Source organism: Gopherus evgoodei, chromosome 1, assembly GCF_007399415.2.
Source record: "Gopherus evgoodei ecotype Sinaloan lineage chromosome 1, rGopEvg1_v1.p, whole genome shotgun sequence".
Lineage (NCBI taxonomy): Eukaryota > Metazoa > Chordata > Testudines > Testudinidae > Gopherus > Gopherus evgoodei.
Genome location: NC_044322.1, coordinates 39316932 through 39341322, shown reverse-complemented (window position 1 = coordinate 39341322; position 24391 = coordinate 39316932). Strand labels below are relative to the sequence as shown.

The window sequence follows — 24391 nt, the reverse complement described above, 5'->3', positions numbered from 1 at the left end:
CTCTAATTACATGCTCAGCATTTTAATAGCTTCTAACCTCTGTTTTCATGGAATCCTCCACAAATGTGACAAAATGGAAAGCAAGCTTTTTGTTACAGATGGTTTTTGGGTCTTGTTTTTTTCGGTGATTTTTTAAAGGGGAGCTGAACTAGAGATGAAAGTATTTTTGTCACCAACCATTTCCATTTAAAAGCACAAATGTAGAGCGTTTGGATTCATAACATCAAATGATACATTGGTATAACCGCATGGAAAGTTTGGATCCAATAATGACACTGCAAGTTAACAGGAAGGATCCAATCAGGAAGCGCAAGTTGCTTTTTAAAATTTGGGTTTTCCTTGTTACCTTAGGCCATAGCAGTGAGGGGATGTGAGGTTACTTGTGTTTGCTTTTTTAGGTGTGTGGGGAAATAGTCCACTGCCCATTTCTGATGTCTCTCCAAGGGGACCTATTCATCATTTACCCCTCAGAGGTTCTCAACCTTTTTCTTTCTGAGGCCCCCCAACATGATATAAAAACTCCATCACGTCCCACCAGTGCCACAACAACTGTTTTTCTGCGTATGAAATCCAGGGCCAGCGTTAGGGGGTAGCAAGCAGGGCAATTGCCCAAGGCCCATTCCACAGGGAGCCCCGCAAATCTAGGTTGCTCAGGCTTCGGCTTCAGCACCACGTGGCAGGGTTGGGAGCCTCTGGGCTTCAGCCCCACACAGCGGGGCTTCAGCTTTCTGCCCTAGCCCCCAGCAAGTCTAACTGTCCCTGATCCCTGGTTGAGAACTGCTGCCCTAAGTTGATTCCATTATCATATTCGTAGACGTGGCAATTCTAGAAGTAGGAGTCAGTAAGGGATACGGAGCTGAGTCCTGATTTCCATACTCATGAAATCCAAGGGATTCTTCGTGTGTGAGTAAAGTAAACAGGATTGGGCCTGTGACATTGCCTCGACACGTACTGGTTGTCCCATTCTCTATTCTAATTGTTTCTTTTGCTTCTCTTAGTGCATTTCTGTATGTGACAAAAAGGATCTATTCTGAATGTTACAGAAATAACCAGCAGTAAAGGCAGTTCTATTCACTTCCCACAGCAACAGCATTGCCGCCCCCGCTGCCCCTCTTGGCCCTCTTGCTGTCCTTTCTGGCAGTGATGGTCTCTGTCTCAGATGAAGTAAGAGATTCTGTTCTGATTAACAAGATGACTGTGTTGAGAGAGGGGGTTTCCAGTGACATCTGCCTTGGCTCTCTTCGTTTCCTTTGACATAGAAAACAATAGGGACTCTGCCAGGAAAGGCACTAATTGCCCATCCGCATCCATTTAATTAATGATGACCCTAGATCACATGCCCAGAACTGACTGTCCCCAAACTGTGGGAGGAGAGAGAAAGGAGCCACAATCTGGATTTTGATCCTAAATCATAGCTGATTCTTCTCTAAAATGAGCTGACCTGAAACCCTAGTTCTAAGGAGCCCTGAACTTTTGAGAAGTTCAAAATCTGGATACAAATTTGGCATTTTGAATCTGTTTATCTGCATTTCACTAGCTGATCCAGCTGCTCCTCCTTTGACTTCAGTAGGAATTCCCCTTCTCACATTTCTAATCCGGTCCTATCTCCAAGTGCCTCACCAGTGCTTCCATGTAGTCTGCACCATAGAGAAGAGAGGGTGGGTTTTAAGCAGCAGCTCTAGTGGGAATTTTCAGCATCCATTTAGTTTGCAATGTGCAGATTCTGAAGAAGACAATGCAACATTTTTTAGATTCCGCCCCCATTACATCCATCTCATTCTAGCCCTCCAGATGCCGTGTTAGAAGTTTGCGTCCCTTTCTCACCAGCTCCACACTGACCTCACGTACACAGGGGCGACCTCTACTGAGCTCGCTGAAGTGAACTTGAATTCAGTGCAGGTGCACCTGTGTAACTGAGGGACATATTGACTCATACACTTGCTGATTCAAGAATATACCTTTTCTATCTTGCCTTTTCCTTTTAATTCCCCTCTTTCCCTTCTGTAATTAAGCTCTGTGACTGTATTATCCAGTTTCATGAAGCATTTGCATGAAGGTCGCTATACAGAGAAAGGGTAGGACTGTGGCCAACCCCTGGGAGGGACTAAAAGAGGAAGAATAGAGCAAGAAGCGGACCCCACACCCCCGTCCAACTCCTGCATCTTGGACAAAAGGACAGCCAGAGCATGGATGAAGAATCCAGCCTCTGCTTTCTGTGAATTTTGCCATGTGCGCTAGCTGCTTGAAAGATGGTAGGGAGGGATGGGTGAGTATGGAAAGGGTTGGGAATAGGGAGATGGAGATTCTGCTTCAGTATGTGCTCTGCAGGAGCTCGTAGGAGGAATTCTGCCAGACTGTCCCAGAATTCTTCCTGGGAACTCCAGCTGCAACATGGCCCCTTCCAGTGTGGCTTTGTCTACATGATTGTATTATTCTGACCGAATGCACCTCTGTATTCACACACTATTACACCACTGTAATTATCTTTGTACAAAATATGCCTTGTGATGTGTCACTTGAAAACGAATAACTTGCTGGTCAATAATATCGTGGTGAAATGTGGGTAGCAACATTATATGTAAAGTTATGAGCATGAGCTGACATCAGGACTGAAAGGTGGCTACAAAAGTCTGGGTAAACCCATTTTTCAAAGACAAAGGACAAGCTGATGCCTATTGCCAGGTGTCAAAGTTGATGGGCAATCACCTGTGAAGCGGCCATTCTTTGGCAAGGAAGTGGGGCAGGAACAAACTGATCTTCATTTTAGTAAACAGCAGCATGGAACCTCTCTCACCACAAAATGTCTTGTCTCTGTCCTCACAGCAGGAACTAACTTTATCGAGGGGTAACCTCAGGAAAATGCTTTTCAAAGAGTGACTATGAAGTGCAGGGCAAAAACACCCCAAGGTGTCTCTCCCTATCCATCTGTCTCACACTCACACCAAAGAAGACAAAAGAAATAGCCTTTGGACTTCAGAAACAGATTTGGAAATTTGATCAGCAATGTTACTGGGAAATGCGGTAAGGGATTTCATCTTGAACCAAGTCTAGTTTAAATTTTACAATGCTTTCTAGTGCTATCTTTAATTCTCTTGTAACTATTTCTTACTTTAATGCCTTGTACTTGCACTCACTTAAAACCTCTCTTTGTAATTAAATAAACTTGTTTTATTCTTTAATGAAAACTAATTCAGTGTTGTGGTTAAACTGAGCTGTGTGGTAACTCCATTTAAAGTAGCAAAGTGTTGGACATTGTTCCCTTACATGGGCAACAGACCTAAAATATCTGAACTATCCAAAAAAGGGCTGGACAGTGCAGAACACACATTTTGGGGGGGAAATTCAGGACTGAGAATGTGTTGGGGCCACCCTGCAAGTGGTAGACTAGGCTGGTGGATGCCAGTGTGTGGCTGGATAGTGCTGGCAGGCTGCAAAAATGCACAGACCTTCAGGGTGTGACCTGCATGCTGTTTGTGAGGGGCCTGGATTGGGAACTATAGCAGCAAAGCATTGGGAGGCACCCAGGGCTGTAGGGCAGTGGGGACACAGCCCTTCACTGATCTGGATTGCACCCCAGAATGTGACAATTACACTGCAATTTATTGTGCAGCTTCAGTCTGACTTTATTCACTACCATACTTTTTCAACGATGTGACAGCACCCAGAGCCATTCATTGCGTATTTAACATTGGAATAAATAAATGAGACTGAATCTGGTCCTAAAGTATTTTCAAAAGGGAAAAACATCCATTTCTCAAATGACAGCATTGCCTCTGAGTCTCTGAAGGCTTCGTGCTTTGACAGAGAGCTGCCTGTCAGGTAGGTAAGATTCAGGGTGAAATTATGCAATGCACCTAGATGAACATTAGATGCAAGGCATCCAACATTCAGCTCTTCTTGGATACATGATTTTCATTTTTGCTTTCAGCAAAGTTCATACCACTGCATCAAATCAAAATGCACATATACTTTTTTCCCTTAAATGAATCTTATTTCAAAAAATGGTCACGGTCTGCCTGTCACACAGGTCTGAAAAAGAGGCATTGTCAGAGGCCCATCAAGTCATGAAAAGGCTTGTAAATCCAGCTCAGATGTTTGTGTTTTGTACTAATGGAAATGAATTTATTTGGCAAATCCCTCCCTTAGAAATTAGAAATGGGTGTCATATTTACTAAGATCAGCAAATATTAACCAGAAATTCAGGCAGGTTGAGTCCAAACCGATCTATATGTTATGAAATGCGATGTTTGGCCTGGATCCAAAGAAGCAGATAAATTATTTTTTTCTATGAAAACTTGAACAGATGAATGTTATTCCACTGTATCAGTCTTTAAGTTAATCCCTATGGAAACCTAAATGGGGATAAGTTAGCTACTTTGGAATCCCAAGATATATTATGCTTGATCCATAACCGGGATCTGGGCAAGCTCTCCTTTGAGCCATCCCCCTCCTATTTGTATCAGGGGATTGCCATTTGCTCGCTTAAAATCCAAATACAAGGCTGTGAGGAAACTGCACTGCCTTAAGTGGCAGCAGCATGAATGGCTTGATCTATGTCATAGTCATTTCTTTATAGATGCTCCAACAGTTTAAACTGTCCTGTTCTTACTCATAAACACTTTCAGGCATGCCAGTCAAGGCCAAATAAATAGTACTAAATTAATGCTTGAAAAGATCTTCTGTGTGAAATACAGCCAGGTTTCCTTCCTAAACAAACTTCATCCTTTTATATAAACACTGATTTTGCCTAGTTTTCTATGTCTTTAAAGCATATGCTGGGCTTCTTCAGCAGAAGGAAAGCTGGTTTTCCACAAAATAAGGAAATGATGATTCTAGAACAGTAAAGCAGCAGAACATTTCATAACATTTGATTGATTCTTGGGATACCATCTTCCCTTATAACCAAATAGCTACAGTGTTCAACTAAGAAATAGCTGCAACAGTAACCTATTGTTTATAAGAGCTATAGCCTCAATTATCCAAGGAAATGGAATTTATCATTATTATGTGGGTCAAAATGTCATTATCACCACTGTGGCTAGGAAAAGAGTTGAAGCAGAAATCTAGATCGGTCTCTGAGTCTGCTGAGCCAAATCTTGCCTTTGTGAGCTGGGGTCAGCAGAGAGGAACACCAATGAGGCTATTCAAGGAAAGTGGATGGCAAAAAAAACCCCAATTCTCCACAAGACCCTCTCCAAAATGCAGGCAGGAGGACTAATTGGCTACGTTGTCACCTCAGGGTCAGAAGAGTTCATGGAAGTTAGCTCCAAGAGTATGGGATGAAGAGGAAGGCCAGGGTTCAGATTCTGGTGCAAATCAGAACCCTCACATGTTAGGGTTCATCCACCCCTAAGGCACAGTCTTATTTTTAATATCTATAAGTAGCTCTGTTAGTGTTTCAGTTTATTTAATGTATTGTCATTGCCATTGCATTTGTCACCATAGTAACTGAGGGCCTAAATGCAAGAGTAAATGTCTCCACTAGATCGGGGTAAATGGCTCCAGCAGGTCAGAGTTTATTAAATCCAAAAGTAAATTAATGCACTCAGGCAGAAGACTCTCAGCACAGCTGCAAATGATAAGCAATACAGGTGACTTATTGGCAGAGTCAAACTAAAAGGGGTCCTCTCCCAAATAGGAGACATTTTTTCTCCACACCTTCCCCATATTAAGCAAAAGTCATCTGATTAAATTCTGGCCTCACACTGTGGTACAGAGTTGGAACTGAATTGCCTAGCCAGGATTCACAGCCACACAGCTTTGAAGCAATGCCCTGAAGTAGCTGTTTAGTATAACCTGTGGATGGAAGACAGAACGGCATAGTGTGACCCAGACATAGTGAGTTCTAAAACAGTTCTCAATTGGAAGAATATGGTTCAAAAGGGAAGATTTCTCTCAATAGCCAGAGGAAAGAAAGCCCCTCCCAACTTCCCTTTATCTCCTTACAGTCTCATGACCGGGACAGGTCCCTCAAATCCTCTCTTCTTGGTAAATTCTCAGAAGTTATTGTAGTCTTAAGGTTCCTAGTTCTTACAGAGTTCATCCAAATCCCTCCCCTTCTGGCCACTTTTGCTTTTGTCCTGTCATCCCTCAGAATTTCTGAGTGTCAAGTAGCATGTAAGTGGTCCTGTGTGGATCTGGCCCACAGTGAATAGATCAGCAAAAAACAAGTCAACACACTCAGGTTCTGATGAACCAATGGGATAGTGAATTCCAGCGTTGAGGGCTCTCCACTGAGAATGTTCCATCGCCTTCCAGACATTCAGATCTTAAGGACTATTAGCAAAAGACAGCATGTAAAATATGAAAAGTGGTTCAGTTAATACACTAGCCTTTCCAGGGCACTCACTATTGTGGTCTATATTAGCTACACTGAAGAGTATGTCAAGATATTGATAAATCTGCATAAAATGAAAAAACTTTTAAGAACAAGTTAACTATTAGTCTCTCAGCATTTCCAGAAATCTAATAAGCACGCAAGGCTAATTAGTTCTTTTAAAAAAAAATCTATTGGTAGGAGCTGAACACACACACTAAGAGAGCCAGGGCCAGGAGTGGAAATGTGGGATGTTACTGTCACACCCTGACTCCTCTGAACTTCACAGTACATAATTAAAAGGCATTTTACAGTACCTTTATGCATTAGCCCGTGGCAGTGGGTTGGGCATTGTCAAAGGGCTGGGCTGTAAATTCAGAGGGAATGGCTTATTAAAATCTTCATTAAATGCATACCCTCCAGGTCTGCCCACAGCCTTGGAACAGCCTTTTATTTCATGGATTGTTTGTGCTCCTAAAAACAGTAACATCAATAGATAGCTCTGAAGGGTGCTGTGCGCACACACCAAGACTGGTTACCATACAAGTGCAAAATAACGTATCATTGACTTGCACCCATTTTGCAGGTAAACCTTTAAAGAGTCAGGATGGAAAAACAAAAACTCACCTGGAAGTTTATCTAGTTATCACTATTTTTATGTGTATAGGAAAGAGAGAGGGAGAGAAGGTGTTATTTTTCCCCCCTGTATTCATGGGTTTTAGACCCAAAATTCTTTGGGCCTGATTCAGACATACGTACTCACATTGAGTAGCAGCTTAGTAGCCAGCTTTTCTTGGGACTATACAGCCTGAATAATGGTGGCAGATTCTAGTACAGTTATTTGCCCTAGGCCACTGTTAGTATCAGAACTTGGCTTAAACTAGGGAAGAACATATTGCAAAAATGACATCATAGCTCTGATCAAACAATGCTGTCCTGTCCCCCAAGAGGATATGCCTGAGAAAGCACGCAGCCTGCAAACTCCACTGCTGTCAGCACGCTGTCCAGCCACAGGGAATATTTATGGGTAAAGGAGGAAATTAAACCTGCCAGGCAAAGTTGAATACAAACTGGTCTTACAACTTATTAGGCCAACAGGACAAGAGCCTTGTATACTAATGTTCTAAGCACAGTAACAGGATTTTCCTTTTAAGAAGGGAGGGCATCTAACCCACAAGGTTTCTTTCTCCCTGTAAATGAGGAGTCTGGAAAAAACATTTGTTGCCATGGGTGAATGATGCTAAAGGGTACAGTGAATACAACTGTCTCCCTATAAGCAATTCTTATACAATTTGGGAGGTTTTTTTTAAGAAAAACATACTATAATTCTAAACCAACAAAGTATTTAAGGATATGCTTAATTTCTAGCATGTAATTAGTTCCATTGACATCAACAGGACTTAAAATGAAACACCTGCTTAAGTGCATTGCTTGATAATGGTTAATGACAGCAAAACTTACATTCTCAACAAATATTAAGGGCCCTACAATAAACGGAACCCAGCACACACTTCTACATAGTAAGAATGAATGCAGAGACTTGACTGAACAGTCAGAAATCACAGGATGACATTAAATCTCTTCCCCTGGCCCCTCCAGCCCCACTCAAAAGCAAACTTCTAACACTTTTAAAAACTTCTGAATTTCTAACAGGTGTCCTTTAATAATTAACAGAACTGTGCTGGCCAGAAGGCAATGGGGAAAAAATTGTCACCATCCTTCAGACTTTGCCGCCCTCCTTGCAAATCTTTAATGAGCAAAAGTAAATATAGATTTTAGTGTTCAGTGGGCACTGTGCTGTGGTCTCCAGAACCTGTTTTTATGTCGACTGCCTACCCGTTACTAGTGGAGTTAATCTGTCCCAGAAGGCTTTGCTCCTGTCAGACACAACAGAAGAGGTGCTGTTGCAAGTAGGCAAAAAGCAGGAACTGAAAGGGTTTAGGAGCTTCCTGTGCTACCTCACACACACATAAGTCATTCACAACTGGGTCATCTGCTTTGGATTCTCAGGTATTCTGAGGCATTTCTGGAGGGTGCTATGGGTCCTGTTGCTCCCTTCAGGAGCAGTTTTCATCCTCACAATATTGCCCTCTCCATGTCTTTAGAATTTGCTCCAAAATGTACCAGTTGTGCTTTTCCCACAATGTTTGTACAGGGAGGGATACCCCATCCAAGCTCCCTTGCAACACAGATGAATGCAGTCAACCTAATAGGCAGGCTGTGCATGGCTCCACAAGATGTGGAGGACACAGGAAGCCTTCCCTCTTGCAGTTCCCCAAGGCACACGTGTAGCCTTTTGCTTTCCTGAATGTGCTCCCCACATCCTCCCTACTAAGGGCTGTGCCTTAATGGCCCAGTTAAGACCATTTACTTGAGAGAATGGTGTAAGAACCCAAACAATGCCATAAAAAGCTTCCTCTATAGGGACTGTTTTGGCTGACAATGGATTTTTAAAGCTTACTCAGACAAACTGTTCAGCCTCTCCTTGCGGTGGTACGTTGTGCTGTGGGGACCAGTTTGGCAGAAGGTCAAGGAATGGGAGATGGAAGTTTGGCAATAAGGTGCTCACATTAAGGTGTGAAATGAGGTGAAGCGACGTCCCTAGAATGTTTCTGAACTCATGCCACAGGTAACTGCAGCAGTACACTCTAGTGTGCTAACACTTCCTACTAATATTTGACACTCCATGAATTCCTTCCCTCAGCTACCCAAGTACTCTTTGTTTATTAGCATGTAAGTGCCATCAGGTGTGGTGAAGTATAAGGTGGTGGTGATATTTTCAGTGCTAGCATGGCAGAATAATTGTGTTTACAGTAAAACTATTTAACATTCTTGAGCTGAGTTAAGAAAATAGCTGATTTTAGTAAGAGATTAATACACATGAGCTTAACTGAAACTGCACAAGCAAGCTGCAGAGAGATTCCACCTCCCTCTGGCTCCACAAAAACTTCAGCCACCAAAGCCCTCTGGCAGGTTATCCAGTTACAGGCATTACATCATCAGAACAAACATTCATTGGTGGATCAATCCCCTGGAAGCAGTAGCCTTACATAAATCAACCCTTTCATGGGAGTCGCACCTTTGCACCACAGGGAATGATACCCTCTCCAATAATTATTTAAGCTGCCCATCTGAACTGATGATTACTTGTAAACTAAGCCCTAGGGACAGTCAGATCAGTTTGTGCATGATCCTAGTAGCTACAGTAAATGTAAGTATAGGCAGCAGAGACTCAGTATATGTGCCTCAAGCTTGGTTATTGTGTGTTTGTCTGTAAATCTGTGATATTTTAACAGAATCGTCCAGTAAAACACTTGACCACAAAACTTATGCTTAAATGCTTTGCTGAATTGGGGCCCAAGTGCACAGTTTGCTGATTGGATGAGAAAGGTAAAACAACTACAGGTGCTGATTTCACCCATCTCTGGTTTATGGGTACAGGTTATGCCTTTTCCACGTAGGTTATGTCTACCCTACAGATCTTCCAGCAGCACAGCTGTATGGAAGAGCTCTCTCCCGTTGGCATAATTAAAGCACCCCCAACGAGCTTTTCATGCCGATATGGCACTGTCCACACGGGTGCTTCTCTCAGTAAAACGTATGTTGGTCAGGGGTTGATTTTTCACACCACTGCCCAACAAAAGTTTTACTGACAAAATGCTAATGTAGACATAGCCGTAGTCACTTCTTATCTCTTTCCCTTTGAAAGCAAGGGGAATTTTGTCTTTGACTTAAGCAGGAGAAGGCACAGGCCATAAAGTGTTCTTTGTTTTATATGAGGGCTGGTTTACACTAGAAAGTTAGGTTGACCTCACTCAGGGATGGGAAAAATTCACACTTCTGAGAGATGTAGTTAAGCCAACCAAAGTCCCAGTGTCTACCTAGCTACCACCTCTTGGAGAGGTGGATTTATTACATTACAGACGAACCCCTTCCACTGCTGGAGTAAGTGTCTACACTACAGTGGCATAGTTGCAGCTGTGCTGCTGTAGCATTTCTAGTATAGAAATATCCTTTGTGTCTTTACTGTGGGAGATTCTAAAAAAAAAAATTTGGCTTAGTGTTCTGCTGCCCTTTATTGAAAAATTCTGAAGAATGGAACAAGGATGTAACCAATTGGGTTCTAAAAAAATAATTTAAAACTATGTAATTCAATAGAGCAGGCCTGCACAACATGTGGCCCCTGGGCGGCCTGCAGACAAGCACTGGGGTGGGGCTGCTGGGTTTGCCCCCTGCACTGGGGTGGGGAGGGCTCATAGCCTGAGGTGGGAAGTGCCAAGTGAGGGTAGGGGCGCCCGACCCTGGGCTTGAGCTGCAGCTTAGAATCATAGAAGGTTAGGGTTGGAAGGGACCTCAGGAGATCATCTAGTCCTGCTAAAAAGCAGGACCCATCTCTAAATGGTCCCCTAAAGGATTGAACTCACAACCCTGGGTTTAGTAGGCCAATGCTCAAACCACTGAGCTATCCCTCCTCCCCTTTAGGTAAACTGGGCCAAGACTCACCCATCCCCCCTCTTTGGTTGGGGGCAGGGTGGGATGGCTACTGTGCTGGTTGGTCCCAGGATGGCCTCCGTAGTGATTGAGGGGTTGAACTGTCTGTGGGCAGCCAGGAAATCCCTGGGGGAGGGAGGTGTGTGTGTGTGAGTGTGTGTGTGTGTGTTGCACCTGCCCTGCCCCAACTGCTGCCTCCTTTCCTGGTCCAGGGACCTTCCCCCTCCCCGGCCCCTATCACACTGCTCCCACTCCCCCCAGGCTCCCTGCAGCCCCTGTGTTTGTGTGTTGGACAGTCGCATCCAATCCCTTCACACTGCTCCCCTTTCCTCTCCCCTTAGTTCATAGCTCCAGAAAATCCCTTCAAGCTGTCCCCCTTTTCCCCTCCCCTTATTTCATGGGGGATGACAAGCTGAGCAGGCAGGTGGGCAGGCAGTGGCGACGAGACTTTATACTTGGGGGGGCGAGGAGGCAAGCGGTGAGTTGGTGACTGGAGGGGGGCATCCATTTTCAGTATTTTAATTTTTGGTATTGCTGTGTGCAGTAATATGGGGAGGGTGTTTTGGCAGGGCTGGGCGGCGCTGAGGGTGTGTGTTTTGGCGGGGCCAGGGGATTTTGGCCCTCAGCTTTTTCTTTGGAGTAATATGGCCTTCACTGCTTTACGAGTTGTGCAGGCCTGCAATAGAGAGTGATCTTTTTTCTTTAATTTTTTAAGTCATCCTATAGCATTCTATTGCAGGGATATAATTCTCAATTAAATTTGATAGGATAGTTCAAAAACCTACAGAAAGGTTATAATTTTGTATTAAAGGACTTAGGAGGTGACACAGAGAGGCATTTTGCTGGGTTAACTTCACCTTGTTTGGTACCTTAATGCAAAGATCCTAAGGAAGGACAAAAGTAAGCTTCTTCATCCCATTCTGTGATCTTCCACCAAATAGGTCACCAGTACATGTGACAATGGAAGAGGTGCTGAGTATGTTGTCTGAATAATTAAGCTTTAAAAATCCAGCTGAAAATCTATTGTCACACAAAACAGACCCTAGAAATAAATAGCAGGTAATGAAAGGCAATCAATATGATGGAAGCTAATTTAGCTACAATGAATCAGGAAAAAGATCTTGGAGTCATCATGGATAGTTCTCTGAACACATCCATGCAGTGTGCAGAGGCAGTCAAAAAAGCAAATAGGATGTTAGGAATAATAAAAAAGGGGGCTAGAAAATAAGATGGAGAGTATATTATTGCCCTTATGTAAATCGATTGTACGTCCACATCTCGAATACTGCGTACAGATGTGGTCTCCTCATCTCAAAAAAGATATACTGGCACTAGAAAAGGTTCAGAAAAGGGCAACTAAAATGATTACGGGTTTGGAAGAGGTCCCATATGAGGAGAGATTAAAGAGATTAGGCTTTTCATCATGGAAAAGAGGAGAAAAGGGGGGGATATGATAGAGGTATATAAAATCATGAGTGATGTGGAGAAAGTAGATAAGGAAAAGTTATTTACTTATTCCCATAATACAAGAACTAGGGGCCACCAAATGAAATGAATGGGCAGCGCGTTTAAAACAAATAAAAGGAAGTTCTTCTTCACACAGCGCACAGTCAACTTGTGGAACTCCTTACCTGAGGAGGTTGTGAAGGCTAGGACTATAACAGCGTTTAAAAGAGAACTGGATAAATTCATGGTGATTAAGTCCATAAATGGCTATTAGCCAGGATGGGTAAGGAATGGTGTCCCTAGCCTTTGTCAGTCAGAGAGTGGAGATGGATGGCAGGAGAGAGATCACTTGATCATTACCTGTTAGGTTCACTCCCTCTGGGGCGCCTGGCATTGGCCATTGTCGGTAGACAGGACACTGGGCTAGATGAACCTTTGGTCTGACTCAGTATGGCCGTTCTTATGTTCTTATGTCCCCTGCTATCTGCACTTAACCATAAACCCTGGCCAGAATTCACAGAGGATTAAGTGCTTCTCCACGAATCAGAGCACAAATAAGATAGCTGGCAAATACTGCAGTGAGCTGCTGCTAGTGATTTTTTGCATGATGTTTATGCACAAGAATCTGTTTCTTATGCTGATTTGTGCTTTTGTTTTCCAAAGTCCCATTATAAAATGACATGGAACCTTTCTGCAATCTGATCAATCAAACTCTTACTCTATGAGACTAATTGTAATACCCAGACTAAGCTATCTCCAGTTATGTCATGACATCCCATAATGAAACTGCTTAAACACCTCCATTCTAAACCCTCTACGTATTCTAAGGCATTCCAGTTATTGTATAATACATGAGTAAACAGTGTCAGTATGATCTCTTCACACTCTTTGGCAGAAAACAGATTCAAATAAGCAACGCTAACACCACTGGAAACTATAGTATGTATCTTAACTAGGAATGGTATTTCTAGAACCCTGTTAATGATAACTTGTGAAATGTTTGAGGGTGTTTTTGTCCATTAATATTGTATTGCACAAAAAATTGATTCACTTTATTTACATAGGGTGCAATTCTCAAAAGCACCAAAGTTACTTATATATCTAAGTGCCATTGACTTTCAAAGTTCCTAAGTCACTTTGGAAATTTTGTCCATAGTATCATGTCATTTGTGTTTAACGTATAGAAATGTTGTACTCACTATTTCTGCCCATGGCTAAGACGAAAATATTTTCTCTACCTATGAGCTAGGACTCATTGAAGGAAATCAAATCTAGTTTTGTTCCTGTGAATGTCACTTTTTTACCTGATGTTGTGTCTTTATATGTTTCATGTTTGATGGAAGATCAAGGCCCATATAAGCAGGACCGGTGCCAGGGTTTCTCGCGCCCTAGGCACACGGCCATTTCGCCGCCCCCCGCACTGATCCCACGGCTCTGGTAGAGCTGTCGCAGGCATGCCTGCGGGAGGTCCACCGGATCCGCAGGAGCAGCCGACCCTCCGCAGGCATGCCTGCGGCAGCTCCACTGGAGCCGCGGACCAACGGACCCTCCGCAGGCATGCGTGCGGCAGGTCAACCAGAGCCGCCTGCCGCCACCCCGGCAAAGTGCCGCCCCCTCAATAATCCTGGCACCCTAGGCAATTGCCTAGGCTGCCTAAATGGTACCGGCCCTGCATATAAGTCAACTCTTAGAACAAAATAGGTCCATGCTGAGGAGAGTGGACTTGTATATCCAGGGTGCCTGCCGATAACCAGTTTCAAATGATCAGGAATATGTACTAATTACCTACTGAAATTAAAATTCAGAGCATGTGACACATCTCTCTATCATTGGCCTAGTCCACCACTAGAAAATTAGGTTGATTTAACTACATTGCTCCATTGCTCAGAGGTGTGAAAAATCCCCACCCGAGTGGCATAGTTAAGCCAACCTAAATCCTGGTTTAGCTAGTGCTACGTGGATGGAAGGATTCAGTAAATTACCTACACTGACTGAGGAACCTCTCCCCTACCTTCCTAGGCACCAGAACCCGAGCGCCAGCCTGAGCCACAACTGCAAAGCACTGTCTGCACAGCTGTCTTTAGAGTGCTAGTGCGAGCCCGGCAAGCCCCCATCTGTTGGCCCAGGCAGGAAGTCTCAGTGCCGTGGGCTGTCCGACCTACCCAGAGATACTAAGTGACTTGCATGAGGTCAGACAGGAAGCCTATGGTGGAACAGAGACTTCTTAGTCGGCCAAGTCCTAGGCTAGTGTTTTAACCACTGGACCATCCTTCCTAACCTAGGTGATATGACTGATCCTTATTCATACTGACTTCAGTAACATTACTATTGTGGTTAAATCAAGCAGGATTTAAGAATAAATATATCTGAAAGAACTTTAAAAACCCAACCCCTTATAAAAGCCAGATGTACTCTGCTGAGCGTCTTTTTGTCTGTATGATTTTGATGAGCAGGAGCAAGAGAATCCAGATAAATTGCAGGTCAGCATTTTGTGCACCATGGTTTCATAAGCATCATACATTTTGGTTTACTAAAATAAAAAAGCTTGTTCTAGTATATCATCTATTGTATGGGAGGTCTATATTTGAATTGAAAATATGTTGAGAAATATTTTCCACCCATATATTGATGCTGGAATTTTATTTCAGAATTGAGCCAGGATGTCTCCGATTGGCTGTCCAAAAAAGGAGGCAACCCACATTATAAGGCATGTTTGACAACTTAAGACAGGCTCCTTTCTCTTTCTTCTCTGTAAAGTGATTTTTTCATGTAATGTCAAAATCAGTTTATCAAGTCACAGATGCTTCTAAAACAGCATTCCAGCTACTGATGTCAATGAGGACCCCGAGAATGAAGACCCTCTGTGGATCTGTTATTTTAATATTCGGCCAAGCTTGCAGAGTATTCTCAGCCCTTACCTAAAGGAGTTTGCCTAGGTGAGGAATGCAGGATGTGGCTCCTTGAGAGACCTGTAAATGGGATGTATTTTTTTAAGTAATATATAAAAACAACATTGGTATTAAAATGCTGCTAATGACATTTTTCAAATCAATAGACCAGATTCCACCGCTCATTATTTTGCCTACCCCTTCCAAATGAGTTCAGCTGAACTCTTCCAAAGCACCTATGTTGAGGCCAGCCTGCTCCAACAGTGACAAGAGCACGAGATCCAAAGGGGAGAGGTATGCAGGGACAGCCGATGGGGAGGTGCATTAAAATGCATGTCAGCCCTGCCTTGGAATACTCCCTATCTCACCCATCCAACAGGACTGAGTGCGTGGAGCATCAGCTCCATGGATTTTGGGAAAGTCAGCTCAGGATGCAACAGTGTCATTCCACAGGTTTGTTTTCTGGCTTCGGCTAGTTCTGTGCACATTTATATGTATCTTAAAGCCAGAATTTGGCACTACATTATTCCACCAAATCTTTTTTGTGTATTTTACAAATGCTATGGGAAGTTTTGAGATGTTACTACATTTCTTTAGAGAAATTCAAGCAATTGGCTTGGGCCAGTCAGGGAAAAAAAATACTAAACATTTTTAGGGACCTAATTCCAACTCGGAATGTTTTCCTTTGCTTGTGCTTGTCAAATGGACTGTTTATTTCAATAATGAGTTTTCCTTTTACTCTGTAATATGTTTCCTGTTAAGAGATGTTAAAGATCTTTAGATCCTAACTGGTAAAACTGTCCCAATGAGACATAATTGGGCCAGGTGTGAAGTCTCCAGTGTATAAATACAAACACGGTCTATTTTTCTTTCCTACTGAAAAGCAAAACCACGTAAAACCACAGTGCTGCAGGCTGGATAAATCTTTCTCATGATGAATTGTTTTCTGCAGCTTCTGAAGCAGGAAAAAGTTAGGTGTGGTTACTGTGTCAACAAATGACAGGATTCAGGTATTTTTCTCAAGGACAGACGTCTCCAAAAAGGCTGAGGAAAAAATTATGAAGCGTATTCTTGTTCTTAAACTGACATGCTTTTCCAGCTGTACCTCCCACCACAGAGTAGGGGGAGGCACTGAAGCTTCTGATTGGTGTGGAGGTTCCTACAGAAAACACTCTAGTGTTCTGAGCTTTCAAGCTCACTTTGAGAAGCCTTTGAGTTACTCAGTTGGAGTTAAACTATGCTTCGCCCAGGCTTAGGAAGGATAAACTGTGTTAGCAACAGGATAAACAGGACAGCTTTTTTAGGTGCTTTGGAAGGTCACTAAAGTGCCTTTAGGTTTTCTTCTTGCTGCTTAATAGACATTCTGGGATCTTCACCTTGTTTCTGGAAAGGAGTTGTGATTTAAAGGTTACTGCTTCACTTTCTTTTGAATCCACAGAGAGGTAAGACAGTAATAATTTTGGATAATTTGTTTCCTTTTCTTTTCCTTTTTTCTGCTTCCTTTGATAAGTTACTGACTCTCATTAATGTTATATTCACATTCTATCCCTCAGTATTATGCAGCTAACTGCATGTCAGTTGACTGCTGCCATCCCATCCCAGAGGTGGCTGCATTTCTGTAGTTTGTAAAGCAATTTGAGATGAAAGGTGCTAAATTAATGGAGACAGGCTCAAGCTGCAAAATTTGAATCTGGCTTTCAAAGTTCAGGGTGTTCAACTCTGGAGCTCAGCTCTCTGTAATAAAAGTGACCTGCAAAATTTGCAACAAAATCCAGATATGGACTTGCAATACCCCCAAAGTTTAGGAGTGTTTGTATCTGGGGTTTTGGTTTAGAGTAATTTGCATATGTGTATATGTGTGTTGTATGTGTATGTACATAACTCTGTGTATATGTTTTGTGTATTGTTGTTATATCCCTTCATATGTGGTCTGGTAAATTAGTCAAATGGGTGATCTGACTAGTAGAATTCAGCAGAGAGATATCAAGAAAATTAGTGAAATGAAAAAGCTGATGCTGGGAACTGCCCATCTGCTTTAGAAGCTCATTATGTGCTGCCCCAGATGCTCCCCTTGGTTCTTTCCAATCCCACCCACCTGTTTGCCCCTCCAGCCCTTCCCTGTGTTGCCAGCACAGCTCTCTGCTCTCTCCCCACCCCTGAGTTGGTCTAAAGCAGTGGTTTTCAATCTGTGATCCACAGACCCCTGGGCGTTTGCAGACTGTGCCTAAGATTTCCAAAGGGGTCCGCACCTCCATTTGAAATTTTTTAGGTTTCTGCAAATGAAAAAAGGTTGAAAACCACTGGTCTAAAGTTTTCTAAAGAGATCTTAGAATTCATCATAAAAAAAACAATGATTTTTGTGGTGAAGAGGGAGCCGAAGTCTAACTTCTGCCATGTGTGCATCCATAAATACTGATCCCTGAAAAGCTGCTACCTCCACTGGTGCCAGTGTAAACTCTTCAGGGAAGCAAGACAAAAGCTCAGCCAGAGCTTCACATGTTGGGCTGAGGATAATCAATCTCAATCCTCCTGTAAAAAAACAGAACAGCTGTGGGGAAAGATCAATAAACACTACCAGTTGCTCTAGGAGTCTTGAAGAGGAAGGATTCCACAAAATAAAATGAGCAGTAAAGGACTCTGTCCCTAAAGACAGCAGGAGGAATCATGGGGGATGCAGCAATTGAGGGGAAATCTGGTTTTTGCTTTTAGTAGTCCCACAAACACAGATATACAATTATAGGAGGGGAGGAAATCGCTGGAATGGGGAGACTTGCTTGCCTGATGCTAAAGAAAAACTTGTTTGTGCGTAATACATTGGAGAAATTGTTCAAGAACAGTTTATTCATGTGAAAATATAACCCCAGCAAGGCTGCCAAGGTCAGTAAGACCTCAGGGGAGCTGCTGCACAATAGCTAGCTGGCTATGCCAGGTTAAACTGTCTGGGGCTACTTTAATTGATGCACTCAATTTATCCAGGATTTCAAAAACCTCTGAGAGATTGTGTAACTTTCTGTTTTAGTTCAGTTTTTCATCTCTCAACTTGTCTGTCCCATTCCAATATAATTCTTCCACCCCTGCCTTCCTTGCACATAACCTGTTCCTAGTCTCCAGCCCTTCTACCTGGGCGTATCCTAGGCACCTAGACTCTCCTCCTTATGAGTATGCCTCTTTCCTCACAGAATCCTATTCTTTGTCCCACTTCCACCCCTGCCCTTCCTGCACATAACTTATTCCCTCACCACGCTTCACCTTGCCCTCTTTGCAAGAATTTCATTCCACCACCCCTGTCCTTCCTGCACACGTGCTATCCCATTCCACTTCTGCTCAGCCATCCCTGCACATGCCATCGCCTTCCACCCATGCTGTCCCTGTCCTGTTCTACCACCACTTTCCACCTTGCCTTTCAGGCACACATCTCACTATCACCCTTGCATCCCCACCTGTGCACATACCACCCCATTTAACCATTGCTTTCCCATCTCTGACTTCCCTGTGCAAATCTCATCACCCCCAAGCAGGGCCAGCTCTAGGCTTTTTGCCTCCCCAAGCAAAAACAAAAACAAAAAAACCACAACCTCTGAGAGCGCCTGGAATGCCACCCCTGAAATTGTGCTGCCTCAAGCATGTGCTTGGTTTGCTAGTGCCAGAGCTGGCCCTGCCTCCAAGCTTCCTGAGATGTTCATAAAATTCTGTACAGACAGTAACCATGTCACACAGCAGCAAGAGGAGCTGCCCAGCTCACATCTTTGTTCAGAAGCTTTTGGAAGGGCTGACTGGATTTCGTCTGCTTATACAAGGCAGTTAGACTTCCCCTTCAGATTCTCTTGAGGTTCCGGTTCAAATTAATTTTAACAGATATATATATAGTGCCTAGCACAGTGGGGGCTTGATCTGTGGCTGGGGCCTATAGGCACTACTGCAATACAAATAATGAATGTGTATGTAGAAATCCAAATGTTATTTAGCAGGGATCTTTTCTACCCATAAAATTTCTTGTGTTAGGAATTAAAAGTCCTTTTAACAACCAGGTGCTTATAAGCTTGATGATCCTTATGGTGGGATTGACTAATCAACCTTTCTAAATTGTTTAAATGCTAGGCTCTAAAATGAGAGTTGTATGAAGGACTTATCTACATGGGGAAACTGATCAGCATAATTATACCAGTATAACTCCCCAGCCGAACACTCCTATTCTGGAAAAAGTGTGTCTGCACAAGGGAAGGGAGAGGACTTACTGGTTCTGTTGTGTACTTTTGTGATTAGTTCCTTCTGTTTTTGTGATAAGAATGTCTCACATCATAAGGACGTGGTTGCAGTGACACTCTGTTGGCCATGGTATCAATATGTCACTAGTGCAGAGTAAAATGTTCCATTATGATCATTCCCCTCCAGATGTTATAAACAGTCTATTCCAGCAGAAGGTTGTGAAATGGACGACATTATGTAAGCCCTGTGCTCTGACCCCCCACATATGTTTCCACCTGCACATCACCCCTTGCTTATACATTTTGTTTTCGCAACAGAGGGGCGTACTCCTACCAAGGCAGCAGCATTTGGGTACTCTGTTTGTGGCAGATGTAATAATATTATTAATTGTGATGTGGTGAGTGAGGTGAAGTTATTGCATAGTGGGTTGTAAGACTTTCCTATATGAATGTACTGATGTAACTTAACAGCAGGCTCTGGGGAAAAAAACAAACAGGAAGGCTTCCCGATTAAGAACATCTCAGCAAACCCTTGAAAAGACAACAGGGGAAGATCCTGTCTCCAATGAAGATGCAAGCCTTGTTTTGCCAGCCTGGGAGCCCAGACATGAAAATGACAGTAAACAGTTTAAAAGGCCTTATCAGGATTGGAGGTGGGGATGAATTGTTAGGTGCTGTCCAGTGGACAGGCTGACACAGAGGCTGGGTCTACGCTAGCAACTTATGTTGATATAACTATGTTACCCCTGAGCAAGGCAGTTATACTAACCTAACCTTCAGTCCCATCGCCATAGCTACTGCCTCTCAGGGAGGTGGAGTACCTAGGCTGACAGGAGAAGCTCAATGTAAGTAGCATCTTCACTAAGTGTTATACCACTGTGGCTGCAGCGCTGTTATGTAGACAAGCCCAGAGAGAGACTTTGCAGAAGGAGTCTGAAGCAGCTGGGCATTCTCAGTGCAGGGAATGGTCACCCTTAGGGAAAGGCAGGCAAGCCTATAGACTGGCTTATTGTTTTAAGATCTGTTTTCTTTAGAACACTTTTGTTCTAAATATATAATACCTTGCTTTAAGAAGTCCATTTGGTTATTAAATACCACAGCCATTGCTCCCAAAGACAGGTACAGATACTGAGCATAAGTCAGAGCTGCTGAGGTAATCGCAGCTGGTCTCTGGAGACTGCAGTCTGGGACTCAGTCTGAGAGTGGGAGAATCACGTGATTCTACCCTGAGACAGGTGATGGCTTGAGGCCAAGAGGACCAGAAGAGGTCAGAGATGTAGTAACTGTGACAATAACTCATTCTCATCATCAGATCTACCATAGCACATGATGTTATCTAGGGATTCTACTGTCATTATGGAATGAACACAATCACATGCACACACCTGCACACTCCTACCTGGAAAGGAGCTGTTGAACTGAGTAAGATTTAGCTAGTCTGCTCTTGCTCCTCTTATTCCTGTTGTCTAAGCAGCAGATTTGTTCCTTGACATTCATGGTCATTTCCTCAAGGCTACAGGCAGTGAATTGACCTTTTTAGGTAGAAAATATAAATGAAGAATTTAATTGAGCAAAAATTTATGTTCTTGAATTTGCTGGGTTTTCTCCCATCCTCTAGCTGTGCCTGCACTGAGGATTTTAGGGAAATTTCCTGTTGTTGGTCTGGCACATGGGCAGCTCCACCTGACCTGCAACAATAGAAGTGCTAGTGTAGATCAGGCACCAGCATATTTTCCATCCTATCATCTAGGCCATAGTTTTCAACCCGAGAGGACACAATCTGTGGAAGGGGTTGAAAACAGGTCCAATAGTGTTGTGAGCACCCTCCACTTCTTTATGTCTAGAGGGGAGTAGAAACTTGTAGTTTTGTTGTAACATGAGGTCATGGTATAGAAAAGATTGAGAATCACCAATATAGGTGTCACTGGCCCTTTAAGAGAAAGCAAGGTCCAATGCACCTTTGACTTGTCAGCTGCCTCCCAATTTGTTGTAAGAGAGGGCATGTTGGCTATATAAATGGGGGAATGCCAGAGGACAGTGAGAGTCAGTCAGGAAAAGAGGCAACTGTGAGCTGCCTGTTTCAGTCAGGAGAGGGCAGGTGAGAATGCCTGGAAGTGAGAGAGTCAGGAAACCAGAAGGTGAGAGCTGCCAGAGACCCAGAGACTGGAGGAGATCCCTGAAGGAAGCTGTGACTGGTTCATGGAGGAAGACTGAAGACAGCAAGAAGGGTCTGCTGGCCCGAGAGCCAGGGCTGGAGACATCTGAAGGCCAGAGAGCAACAGAGGGAGTTGCCTGCTGCTACCTTCTAAACTGGAGAGCCAAAGGTGAGAGCTGGAGAAGACTAAAGACGGGAAAAGCACAAGGAGTTTCCTACAGTCTTCAGTCTGAAGAGCTGAAGCCAGAAGGCTGACAACCAAGGGGAGTAAGGGATGCTCCTCTCATGGAGATAGACTCCCAGCAGAGAGAGTGTGGCAGCTCCTCCTGGAAAGAGTGGGATGCAGTCCAGCTGGAAGGGCTAGAGTTGATGACCTGGTAAAAGGATGGATGAGTTCAGAAGAAGAGCCCAGGTGTGGCAAAAGATGCCAGAGTATGTATGTGGGGCATCCAGGAACTAGATATCTTGGGATTTTAAGGACTACATGTACTGGGTGATAAATGGACTTTGTTTGGGACTTTTGATATGGACGACGTTTTTGTGATAAACCAGCCCCAAGTAGGGGCATTATAGAGGCAAGACAGCCTGACATGGAGTTACTGCAGACTCTGAAGGAGAGAAACTGAGGTAGGAGTACCTCTTGTACCATGGCTTGCTGCAGGAGGGCACCCGTCCCAGGTTGGGTCACTGCATTACACTCGGATATATAAAACTGAGGCCAGAAGGGACCAACATGATCCTCCAGTCAGATGTCATGCATAACACAGGCCATAGAACTTTCCAGAATTAATTTCTATTTGAACTAGAGCATATCTTTTAGAAAAACATCCAATCTTGATTTTAAAATGTCCAGCAATGAATAATCCTCCACATAGGGCTACCCAGAGGATTCAGGGGGCCCCCTGCTGCCGAATTGCCGCTGAAGACCCGGCACTGCAGTGGCGGGTCCCAGGGCAGAAGGACCCCCCTGCCGCCGAATTGCCGCCGAAGATGCTCCGAGGGCCCGGGCCCCGCAAGAGTTTTCCAAGGCCCCTGGAGTGAGTGAAGGACCCCACTCCAGGGGCACTGAAGAACTCTCATGGGTGCCTGGGGCAAATTGCCCCACTTGCCGCCCCCCTCTGGGTGGCCCTGCCTCCACAACTCTTGGTAAATTGTTCCAATTGTTAATTATCTTGACTGTTTAATGGGTGCCTTATTTCCAGTCTGAATTTGTCTAGCTTCAACTTCCAGCCATTGGAACTTGTTACACTCTTTTCTGCTAGATTGAAGACCCTATTATAACACTTTTGTGCCACATTTAAGTGCTTGTAATCAAGTTACCCCTTAATTTTCTTTTTTGCAAAACTGACTAGATTGAGGTCTTGAGTCTATCACTATAAGGCATGTAATCCTTTAATCATTCTCGTGACTCTTCTTTGAACCTTCTCTAATTTCTCAACACCCTTCTGGAATTGTGGACACCAGAACTGAACACAGCATTCCAGTAGCTATTGCCACTGTAGTTGGCATTGGTGCAATTTACCCTCTCTAGACAATGTCAACACTACAAAATTATGTCATCCTAACTTACATTGTCTTACAGCCACCACAGTTATTAAATTGTTTGTGTATATGCACACTTGGCTCTTGTGTCAATGGTGTGTGTTCTCACAAGGAGCACTTGCATTTTCAGTGTAGGCAGGTTCCTGAGGCACAGTAGCAGTTGAGATAAACAATGCAGTGTCTAGGTCAATGCAGTGTGTCAGCGTAATTACATTGGCTGTGACTCAACACTGCTCGGGGAGGTGATGTTACTAAATCAGCATAGGGAAGCCCTTACACCGGGGGCAGCCAAATCTAAGTGAAGATGCTTCCACAGCTAGATTGGCTAAGGCAGCTTATGTCGACCTAACAGTGTATAGACCAGGCCCTACTCCAACTTGATTTTCCCCTGTTTATACACCCAAAGATCACATTAGTGCTTTTGGCAGTAGTGTTGCAGTGGGAGCTCGTGTTCAGCTGATTATCCACCATGAGCTCCAAGTCTTTTACAGAGTCACTGCTTCCCAGGGTAGAAGTCCCCATTGTCTAAGTGTGGCTTACGTTCATTGTTCCTATATTAATACAGCTAAAAGTATACTGTGACACTGCACCCCATATTCTTCATAGTGATATTATTGTGATATGATTATGACATATGTATGATGTATTTTATACAAGATAAGTTATGTGATATATCATTGGAAAGGTTATGATTTCCTGAATATGATTATCCTATTTGTATGCATGGATCATTTTTGTATCTGAAGCTATGAGTATTGATGATTATCTTTATTTCCAATGTAGTTACACCTGTGTAACACCCACTAGACACGTTGATTTCGTTCTAGATAGTGGATGGGGAGGGCCTATTCAGTGCAATGATCCCTTAGGAAAACAATAGGCTTTAGGAAAACTTATCCCCCACCTGGGGAGCATTCCACACTACAGACAGCCTCTGAGTAATGGCTTCTAGGACTCTACAAAGACATGTGATGAGACCACATGTCTCTAGACTCCATCTTGGGATGTCAGTGTTTTTCCACAGACTAGTCTGGGAATTAAGCTTTGAGACAAAGGATTCCCACCTTAAGCAAAAACTATATAAGGCAGTGAATGACATCACCTGGGGTTCTTCACTGACTCTGCATCCAAGAGGACCCCTGGAAACATCTGAGGAACAAAGCCTGGACTGGGTGAAGTGCTGGACCCAGATTAAAGGGATTTTTAGCCTGTGAATGGAACACTTGGGGATTCCAAGCTGTAAGCAAGTGAGGCTTGTGCCTTAAGAATCTGAAGCCTGCTTGTATCATCACCTATGGTGAGAATCTGCTATTCATATCCAATCTATTTAGTATATTAAGCTTAGTTT

At 43.5% G+C, this 24391-nt stretch overlaps 1 protein-coding gene across 5 annotated transcripts in view; it reads left to right on the top strand.

Moving 5' to 3' along the window:
- The window catches only part of SPATA13 (spermatogenesis associated 13), a 288804-nt gene that overhangs the window by 149509 nt on the left and 114904 nt on the right, over positions 1-24391 (top strand). For 4 of the 5 annotated variants that reach the window (XM_030562174.1, XM_030562183.1, XM_030562210.1 and 1 more), the window contains exon 1: positions 16373-16583. The exons of the other annotated variant lie outside the window; for it this stretch is intronic. The gene's annotated coding sequence lies outside the window, so the exon portion shown is untranslated. Of the gene's footprint in view, positions 1-16372; positions 16584-24391 lie in introns of those variants that run through there. 5 annotated transcript variants of the gene reach the window in all.